General features: G+C 39.9%; 1 pseudogene; it reads left to right on the top strand.

Annotated features, from left to right (window-relative positions):
• The first annotated feature begins 6,244 nt into the window (after nucleotides 1–6,244).
• Nucleotides 6,245–11,142, top strand: LOC115692287 (uncharacterized; annotated as a pseudogene).
• Nucleotides 11,143–11,168: the final 26 nt, after the last annotated feature.

The following is an 11,168-nucleotide window of genomic DNA, read 5'->3' as shown; positions in this document are numbered from 1 at the left end:
TGCACTTTTTTTCTTTTTGTCTTCTCTGTTGTTTGTCTTCTCTGACCGAGCGCGAGAAAGAGAGAGTGAGGGGCCTGAGTGGCTGGGCTGAGCTGGAGAGAGGAAAGAAAAGGTCTAGTTGGGCCGGGGCTATCGGGCCAGAACAAAGAACAAAGAAGGCCCAAAAGCGGGTCGGGTCGAACCGGCTCAATTTTCCTTTTTCATTTTTATTTTTATATATACTTTTCCTAATAATTCTATCTTATTATCTCTCTTTCGCACTAATTTGGTCCATTTACATTTTAAGCACCGGTTCATCGGATCGGCAAAAATCAGGTGTCAACAAAGATCATCAATTCTTAATAAATATGGACATAGCAAACGGGCTTACTGAAAGCCTTGAGTGATTACTTGATCCAAAAATATGTGATGTATATGCCATTCCGACGTTGTCTATTGCGACCAGTGATTGGAGAAAAGTTAATGGAAGTCTATTTTACTACTTATCTAAAAAAGCACAGTCCTTTCATCATGATCTAAAATATTACCGTTACGTAATTTTCAAGCACGATCTCCCACATGTGCAAATGTCGAGTTAGAATAAGGCCCTACGAGGCAGCCCATGGTTGCTAACCTTATACTTTAAATAACCACCAGGTATTGGAATAGTGCAGGTTACAAACTCTGCAAGGCACAGTCTCTGCATCGAAGTTTTCTAGCAAAACACGAAAACCCAACTTCCAGACACCATTAAGAGAAGAACTTTCAAAGATAGAGGCTAACTACTGAGAAAGTCTATATATGCAAGTCAAGACTCAAAGAGTTAGAAGAACAGGTTCCCTGATAGGACGTATGCGGGAGGTTATTTTAATCAAAGAAGCCTGCTTTGCTTTGGTTGATTTCATGGCTGAAGCCGTTTCTTGCACTAGGTATCATACACGACAGTAGCAGCAGAAATCATCTGAGAAGAAAATCTTTCCTCTCTTGAATAACTTAAAGGAAAGAGTTCCACATACCATCATTGATCTGATAATATATATCTGAAGGACCTTCCTTCAGCTGCAGGCCTGGAACTTAGTCGGGTAAAGCTTGGAAGTGGCAAAAGCAAACATGCTTAGACCAATAGGAAGGAGGGCAAACTCGAATGTATGGATCCTTAGGGCGGAGAAGCTAAAGATTCTCGGTGTCCTTCATATTGACTTGGATCCCAGACCTCCCACCGTGCACGTCCGCCATTTTTGTCTCTGCATCCATCTTCGCATCACGGATTAAAAAAAAAAGGTTCAGGTTCACCGTTCTCCTTGTTCGATTCTTTTGTAGCCATTAGATAGATGATCATCACAAGAGTGATTGAGCTTTTGCATCTGCCATTTCTAGCTGAAAGGTTGAACTCGCCCTTATGACTAGCTTTGGTTTTCCAAGATAAAACAGCAAATTAGCACACAATTTCTACCCAAAATCGCTGTTGATGGCAAGTTTTGCTTTAGCTCTAGTGTTTTTAGTAGACTAAAAACAAATTAGCACACAATTCCTGCCCAGAATCGCTGTTGATGTGGCGGCCGCAGATTTGTTAGTCACGTGAGTTTTTAGTCTGTTTGATTTTCCATTTTACTCTACTAAGATTCTTATTTCTATGTTTTGTAATGATTAGCTTTAATTGAACATTCCTTACCAAAAAAAAACTTTAATTGAACATTTAAACCTAAACTCCGACAAAAAAAAAATTACTCAAACTTCAATGAAATTTTATCTCTATTAGGTGAGGTTTATCCTTGTAATTAAGTAAGCTACACATTGAAATTATATATATCATATACTTAGAAATTATATAAACTGTTCTTTTTCATTTTTCACTTAGCTTCAATCGTAAATTAAATATATTAGCATCAATTTATTATCATAAATTTTTCAATTTAAAACAACCAATATTTTTGTCAATCTTGTTGAAAGACTTGATCACTATTGGCGGCGCTTCTTGCCATAAGATATTTGCTTTAGTCACTTTGCTTGCCTCACGCGGTCACGTGATTGAGTGCAAAAAATCATGAAAACAAACACAAAAGAAGAAAATTGTTTAAGAAATGATAACATTTAGAATGAAAACGGAAGCCGATTTAAGTTTTGGGTAATGAGAGAAAGAAGAAAGGTAAGTTTCTACTCCTTTGATAGCTTACTCAATTTAGTATAAGGGTATTTTTGTCTTCATAATTTTTTTAAAAATTTCTAGAAGATCCTGGATGAGCTTCGAATCTATTTAATTACCACCTCATTCTAATATCTGGATATTGTCCGGATATAGTTTTGATATATACCCGAATAGGGCATGAATTTAAATATTAAAAGAGAATAAGAATTTTGAGCCAAAACAGGAAAAAGGATTTGGTAGAGAGCGATTGATGGAGGAGAAGAGGGCCATTTTTGCTTCTGCTAGGCAACGGTAAATGTGGTAAATATGTCATATAAATACTAACTTGAAATTTTTTGTGTCACAAAAAAAATTTAGGATAAATGTGTCACACGGATACAAGTTTTGGATAAATTTGTCACACGCATACATATTTGAGATTTTTGTTGTCACAATAAAAGTTAAAGGTAAATGTATCACAGTGGACATAATTTAGGATTTTTTTGTGACTTTTACCATTTTCTTTATTGTAATTTTCGAAATTCCTTTTCGGTATCAAATACCCAAAAACTCCTCGTAGAACACCAAAATATTACCATTCATAGTCATTAAAAAGAAGGATTTTTCAGGTGGAGTTCAGACACGTCTCTAGTCTCGCATCCTTCGTACATGAATTGTTTCGTTGGTAAATAAGTTTCGTTATTGGCACGACACAAATTAAAGAAATAAACGCGGATAGTCACGACCAGAGCAAACGGTAACGTGCTTTAGCAGACAAGTCAAGAGGGGGCTACCCACCTGTAGTGGTGTTGAAATCAAGATGGGATGTCGACTTACATATATATCTCTAATCTCACATCTCTTGGATATGGATTGTTGTACACATAGTCCAAATCTCAAGAGAACTCAAACTAGCACGGCGAGTTCTCGAGCCTTGTGAGTGCAAATGAGCCGTGATTAGAACAGATAATTTCATGCCAATGGTGAGCCCGAAGAGGGTTGCCTACCTACATTTTTCATTTTTTTTTTGGTATTGGTACAATTTCATGTTAGAACAAACTGAACTTAAATTTCAAATGTATGTTGTACATCAATTATCAACATGTCGTGTATTACGCGATACATTTTCATATTTATTTGTTGTTTTGGGAAGTTTTGGCATCTCTTTTGACCTTTTTTTACTCAAGACTTTCAAAGCCCGGCATTCGGATTCTTATATAGTGCTAAGCATCTCAATTTTTTTCTTCAGATCATAGTATATTCACATTTAAAATCCAAACAAAATTTCAAGCATCTTTTTGACCTTTTTCTGTCCATATAATTAATGGGATGGGATGGCGATGCTCGTTCACGCGCTTGTACATGGCGCGCCTCAGCATTATTCTGTCGCAGCCTTCCAAAAGGTCTCGCTTCCTGAAAATACAAAATTAAAAAGTCGTCAAAAGCATTTATTATAATTTTTTAAAATATTAACTGTACACAGAACGAAAACTGTTAATTATACATGAAACGATAAAATAAAAGGATTAATAACACCAAAAACCCCAAACTGATATATGATAAATTTATCTCAAATTAATTTTTTGACCATAAAAACCTTAAACTGGTACACATGTGACAAATTTACCCTTTTTTAGTTTTTATTAAATTTTATCGTCAAATTGCTGAGTTGGATTATATGTGGCAGTTGACGGATGTACTAGTTTGGAGTTTTACCTTCCGTTTATCATGGGTATACCAATTTGGGATTTTTGATGGTCAAAAAATTAGTTTGGGATAAATTTATCATAAGCGTACCAGTTTAGAGTTTTTGGTGGTTAAAAAATTAGTTTGGGGTAAATTTATCATATGCATACGATTTTAGGGTTTTTCGTGATATTAACTCAAAATAAAAATTGCAGACTATATAATTTCTTTGCCTTTATGTATGAAATTCCTCTAAAATCAGCCCGGGACTGATGCGTGATGAGAGAAAAAAACTAGCTTAAGAATCAAAGTCACTGTTCAAATCTCATTGATGATGCGCGAACTAAACTGAGTTACAATCACTCATGGATTTAATGGATTTGTGGGCTTCTCAAGGTGTTTTATATTCCTTCGCAACCTTTACTATCACGCCTCTAGAACACGAGTCACTTGAATCATTCGATTCTCAAGGTGAATGATGCATATCTATTAGGTGAATCTTCAATCTCCGAGATCGCAAGAGAATCTACCGATACTACGATAAATCACAATTCGATATGCATCTATTGATTCAAGCCATTCAAATGTTCGCCCATTTAATAATGCAACTCACGTTATATTTTATGATGTATGATATATACACGTAAAGATTTAGGATTTATATTGTTATGTAATACTTATGCTAACGAAACAATAAAATTTGCATTTGTTTATGCATGGAATCCTCGTAGGTTTCCAAAATAATGATTTTCTTTTCGTAAATCATAAATCTCACTCAACGTTCAATACATATAATATTTTTCTACAAAATTTTATAATGACTACACACAAAATACTAATTTTAGGTATTTTTATTGAATTTTACGATTGGATTCTCGATTTATGATTTATCAATTTAGAAACTTCAATTCACGATTTTATAACTGTGTTCTAGATAATGAAAAAAAAAATCCTCTACAATTGAGCAACTTTTGTTTTTGAAAAAAGGAAGAAGAAAAAAGGAAGAAGGAGCGGGGGAGTGGGCAGTGGGCTCTTTACCCTCTTGGGCTAGCCAATAAGCCCTCTCTCTCTCTCTAAAACTTGTTGCCATTTAGGACATTATCTATCTTCTACACAGTGCCCCATGTCGCGAATCTCACGTTGACACCGCTCATTGGCTTAACAAAATCCTTTTTTTTTTTTTACATTTCGTCTTCTACTCGAACTCTCAACTCACTCCATTTCGAGCTTTTCGCCCCATCTCTCCTCTTTCCAAGTAGGAAGGGTGGCGCGAATTTCACGGGCAAACCCCAATGGTTCTGGTTCAAACACTTTTTGGCCTACACTAATATATCACAATTCCAAATGTTAGCTTTCATCTATTATTAGAAGTATTTTATTTAGCACGTAGTTGTTAACGTTTAATTTTTCCATTTGGGTAAATGTGTCACATAAATATAAGTTTGAAATTTTTTGTGTCACAAAAAAGTTTAGAGTAAATGTGTCACACGGGTACAAGTTTGAAATAACCGGCCGTTTGGTTTTATTCAAATGAATTTTATGTTTTGTGTAGATATATCAAAATAATATCTCTAAACGGGTTTTGCACAGCTCGCATTGCAAGGGCGTCTATTCGATGGGATTGAGGTTGCATGGCGGAGTTTTGTCCCTCGCGGTCTCACTCGGATTTTCAAAACAGGAACAAAACTGATTAAAATATATATCCTATTTATTTCCCTAACTTAGAACATTGGACATTTGCCCAGGTTGTTGAAATGCTGGACAAAAAAAGTTGAGTGCGCAATTGTCGAGTCACATGAGCTGCACTCGCTATTGCCATTGCCGCTGTCACCATGTCGCACAAGCACTCGTTGCGAATGCCGCCACGGAGGGATACTCAAGCGACCACGACACGAGGTATGACCATGCGGCGAACGTATGGTGGCGCTCCTAAGCAATGAGCGTGGGCAACCTTTTTAGTGAAGACAGTTGGGAGTTTTCTGCTGCTACCAATCGGTGACTTCAAACATTCGAACTTATATCAGACCATACTCGCTCCTTCATTTTGTTTTAGGTAGAAAATGACAATTTAAATGAAGCATATAAACAACTTAATGACATGAATCGTTTTCTCTATTTACAAGCGTACAACAGTTATTAAAGAATAATGAATAATAAAAAAACAAAAACGGAGAGGGGTGGTGTAGTGTGGTGTGGTTGTTCTAAGATGTGAGGCCCACTGTCATGGTTACTTTAGTTACGCGAGGAGTGCTACAAACATTCTCTTACTTACGTCACGCGCGTCACTATCGAGCCGAGCTTGGTTTTTTCCCTCCAAACTCACACCACCTTTGCACCATTCCTCCTCTCTTTCTTCTTCTTCATTGGCACTGCGCATCCTAAATCTCGCCTAAGAAAGAAACCCTCGCTTCAGAAACCCTCGTTACGCACATTTCCTTGCCATTGCTCGAAACCATGGGCCGCAAGAAGTCATCCAAGCCATCACAGCCATCTCCGGCGCCTTCTTCATCTGCGGAGGTCCCATCTCTGGCCGGAACTCGCGATTCTGAGTCAGTCTCAATTGAACCATCACAAGGTGCTTCTAGCTCCTCCTCCGCCTTGCTCCAACTCGCGGATGCTGCTGCTGATGAAGAGTTGGCGGCTCCTCCGGCTCCGGTATCTTCTCCCTCCTTTGCCCTGTTCCTGTGTCAACGAGCAGAGGAGGTGGCTCGCGATGGAAATCTCCGCAAAGCCCGACGCCTTATCGAGGTATGTTTGTCACACCTCGAAAAATCGTAGCACTTAGGACAGATTTATCGCGTACATGCCGAGATATATGCTTTATTTGCGAGTTTCGTCGCCAACTCGGACGAGAAAGGACGTTATTTGGCGGTGGCCAAGGAATCAGCCCTCAAAGCCGTGGAGATACGACCTAGGTCAGTCGACTACTCCCATTTTCTTGCGAAGTTGCTTTATCGGCAGGCCATAAAGCCGGACGACTACGCCGCAGTAATTGCGGAATGTAAGCAAGGAGCATCCATTCAAATTCCCGAGGAACAGAGCATATCCATATCGGCAAATTGCAGGAGCCAGTTGATTAGGTTGATTTGGTATTCGCTTTTAGCGATGGTGTGGGATCCCGATTTAGTTCCCAGTTCTGTGGCAGCCTCTGAGGCTGAGGGTGAGGGTAAGAGAGGGAGTCTCGCGGCAAAAAAATGCGGAGAAAAGAGCGAATCAGCTAGCAAGAAGAAGAAGAGTTGTTCGGGAGTATTGGAATTCCCTGATTTATGAGGATAGGAAAGAGTAGCTTCGGATTGAAGTCTCTCGTGTGGTGAAACATGTTAAGTCCTTAAGCATAAGTTGGCTTGAGAGATCTCTGAAGGATGCCAATGGCGTGCTGGATGAGTTATGGCTCATGGCAAAGTTTCTCTTGTCTCTACGACAAGTGCAAGGTTTTAAGAAATCCCGAACCTCTCAAGCAGCACATTCTCCGAGAGCATGTGCCAAGCTTTACGCGCATGAATAAGCTACGAATTGATGATGAGATGGCCGACATGATAGTGAAGTCTTCTTGGAAGCCTCTGGACAGTGAGGCCACACGGAAAGTCCTTGAAGATGGATTTGGAAGAGGAGGTGGCACTGGACCACGCCGCCTTTCCCCTAATTGTTGGATTGTCTCTGCTGACTTCGAGTGTAGACAACATCTGGAAGAGATCCATTCCTTATTTTCGGAACTGATAAGACGTGGTTGTCTGGCCAAAATTCATGTTGATATGGTTACGGGATGTACCTTGAAGCTCCGTACTATGACAAATAATGTTCTTGCGGATTGCGGGCTGAAATTATTCCCCTTATGTATCTGGTGTTTAGGAGCCACCCAACTTTCAAAAATCCTTCCATTGTTGAGGCACATAAAAAATAATTGTTGACACCTATTTTTAATTACCTAAAATTAATTACACAAAATTTAGGGGATAATGTCATTAATTCCTAAACAAAAAAATTATTTAGTTTTAATTACATGACATATATACATTAGGCACATTTGCATTAATAGGACATATTGGAGCATATTTTCTTAATTAATTTAAAAAAAAATTTAAAAATTTCGGGTCAGGGTCGGGTCAACTCGGCCCTTTCTTTTTCTCCCCCCTCCCTGCACGGGCCCAGCCCGCTTTCTTTTTCTTTTTCCCCACACGCGAGCTGGGCCCGACCTAGCCCGCTCCTTCCCCCCCCCCCACCCCACCTGCTCGGCTTTTCCTCCTCTCTCCTCTGTTCTCCCCTGCCCCGATTGCCGCCTGGGACGATGCGGATTATTCGCTCCACTGCGTAAAATTGGTCAGGAAGTCTTGAGTAGGGGCGGAAGGCCGGTGCAAGGCCTTCAATGGAGCAGGGCGGGTGACCGGCGACCACCATATAAGCCGCAGAAGAGAGAGAAGAGGGATCAGTTAGAAACAGAACATAAAGAGAGAGTTTTTCGGTGAATTTGAAGAAAACCGAGAGAAAAGAGTGAGCTGAATGTTTGCAAGGGCTTGAAGAGGAAGCCAGTAGCCTCACCATCGCCCACGGATGAACCGACAACCCCCCAGGTGCGCCTCCGATCGGTAAGCTTTCTCGGTCCTCGTTATCGCTCTGTTTTCCCCTGTTTCGGTCCATAGGTTGGCCGGGACTCGCGCCAACCGTTTCGCGCGAATCCCGACTCATACCGTTGCTCCCCAAGGTCTATACATCGTCGCTGAAGGTAAGCACAGGTCATCGGAGGTCGCCGGAGCCTCGGAACAGGTCAAAATTCCCCTGTTTTAGTCACGCCCTCCATGTGTTTGACAAAATGCCCAAACAAGGTCAGTTTGCTTAGGTCCTTCGCCGGCGGTACGCGAGCTGCCGACGTGTCTCTTCCCCCTTGGTCAACTTTGTGATGACCATTGGAGGCCGGAGGAGGTCAAAATACGACTTGGGTCTTCCGGCCAAAATCTGACCGGCATTTAGGCTCAACAAGCTCCGGTCGGAACTTGGCCGGCAACCACTCTGGCCACCCCGGGCGGTCTATCCCCCCTTTAATCCTCTTAGCTTAAGGAGCTAAGAAGATTGAGGCCAAAGGCCGGGCGAAACAGCTGGCAACTCGCCAGATTTCTGCCCGGCCGATGGCCTCCCGAGCCTAAAGGCCCAGATTTTAGCCTGAACCGACCGGCAGCTCAGCCGGATTGGTTCGCTTGCCAATGTTCGACCCGGTCGAAACGGCCCTATTTTGGCGTTTTCCACCAGGCCCAATCCGGCTCAGGACCCGGGTCAACGACTTTGGGTCGGGTCTATTGACCTGGGTCAGATTCTGACCCGACCCGACCGAATATTATATTATTTTTTTAAAAAAATAATTTTTTTTATTTCTTTTAAAATTAAGAAATAGTTTAGAAATTAGTATTTTTGAATATTTTTTCTAGATTATGAGAATTATTTTATTAATAATTATGTTTAAATCGGATAAGCTTATAGGGCTATACAGTAGGATTTTGCAGGTTATTTTTATTACTGTTGTATTATTATTATGCATGTTATTTTTAATTAGAATATAATTACATCAATTGTCATGTCTTGAATGTTGTTGCCTTAGTTAGGATTAGAACCTTAGATTGCATATCTAGTTTGAATGCTGATCGTTAATGGTTGTGCACTTGCTTGATCACCTCACATGTTAGAATATATGCCATAAAATCAATCCAAATTACCTGACAAATATTTTCTAAAATGAACATGGTAAAAATGTACCGAAAGGGCACTAATTATCCAACTAGTGTAACCAAATTCCCGAACTCATTTAATCTCTGATTCGTAGGAGTAGGATGATTTTCTCATCAGCTTACTTGGATTTCTAATCGACCCATCCTAAATCGATTAGTGACGACTCCTAGATAAAAATCACTTGCAGGTTAAAAAATCTAAACCATAAGTCACGATATGGTATGGGCTTGGAGAGTCCAAGTTAAGTCACAAACCTAGACTTAGCGTGTACCAAGCTACGCCGCATCTTCCCTCTTCCATGGAAAAATTCGGCGAGTCACGACAATAATTGCAGAGAAGATAGCAATGTAGAGAATATTGACAGGTCTATGGACATGCTAAAAATAATGGAAATAGAGGATCAAATCATTCTCAATGATAAGGCATCTTATTTTATCCTGCAGGAAGGTCTACCGTTAGGTAATTCCCCAACTTCTGATGTTATCACCATCTTAGCATTCAGTAAAACTTGACCCCACTTCTATTGCTTTAAGAATTTTCACGCAAAAAAGGGTGAGAAAATTGGATCCTAACAGTGAACCAGAAACGGCGAGAAGCTGTGGACATAATGGAGATTCTTCAAAAGGAAGGTTCTGTTCTGCAACTCCTTCGTGGCAGGAGAAGTGAGCTATTGAACAAAAAAACAACACCTTCAATGCAGAGGATTCGAGAGGTAAGCATTTTTACTTTTTTTTTAGGTTAATGTCTGGGTCAGTATTATGCTTATGCTCTCTACAGAAAATGGAGAGTTATTACACCCTTTTTGGTCTTACAGATTTGTACCGGGGATGCACTAATATTTCAAATAGTGGCTAGAATAGAGAAACTGGCACGTGAGTTTATAGATGTTAAAGCGATTGATTATCATGCGCTGTTGGTGCCACTAATCGTCTCATTAGTTCAGGTGAGTAATGTGCCCATTAATTTTGTGTCATGCTCTTCACTCGGTTGGCTAGCTTGTTTATAATAATGTCATTGCATTTGTTTTAGGAAAAACTCGAAGATACAGCCAATGCATATGCTGCTAAGAAGTCTGATGCTGCAGCAGAGGAACTCATGAAAGAGGATATGCTTGTTCCAGGGAAAGGCCAAAGAGGAAATAATAATATCAGACCTTTGCAGAAAAAGAACAAAAAGAAGAATAAGAAGAAAAGATGTAGGAATGTTGGTGATGTTTAGGTTTTTATTTTTCGCTATTCTAAAATCTGTAACTTTATTTTTATGAAGATTTCACAAAAAAATATTAAAGGGTAAGTATTAAGCATCTTCCCTTCTTTTCATGGGCAGGCAACTGGAAGTGGTGAGGGGATGTGATTCATGATGAAACTAATCAGCTAGAGGGAGTCTACTGGGTTAGTCTGAAGTTATAAAAAGTTATCATGAAGTGCTGAATGACATTGCTAATATTTACTTTGGCTTGATGCAGTTCACCATCATTGGCACAGCCTCCAAATTCATATACTTATGTATCCTCATTGTCTCCCCTTCTTCTTCTTCTTCTTCTTCTTCTTCTTCTATTTCATTGTTGTCTGAGGATACATAAGTATTTGAATTTGGAGGCTGTGCCAATGAGGATGAACTGCATCAAGCCAAAGTAAACATTAGCAATGTCATTCAGCACTTC

This window comes from Syzygium oleosum, unplaced genomic scaffold (assembly GCF_021117445.2).
Source record: "Syzygium oleosum isolate NSW1041296 unplaced genomic scaffold, Sole_v2.1 Sole_v2.09, whole genome shotgun sequence".
In the NCBI taxonomy this organism is placed as follows: Eukaryota; Viridiplantae; Streptophyta; class Magnoliopsida; order Myrtales; family Myrtaceae; genus Syzygium; species Syzygium oleosum.
The sequence above is the reverse complement of the archived record's forward strand: the minus strand, read 5'-3'. Positions and strand labels throughout refer to the sequence as shown.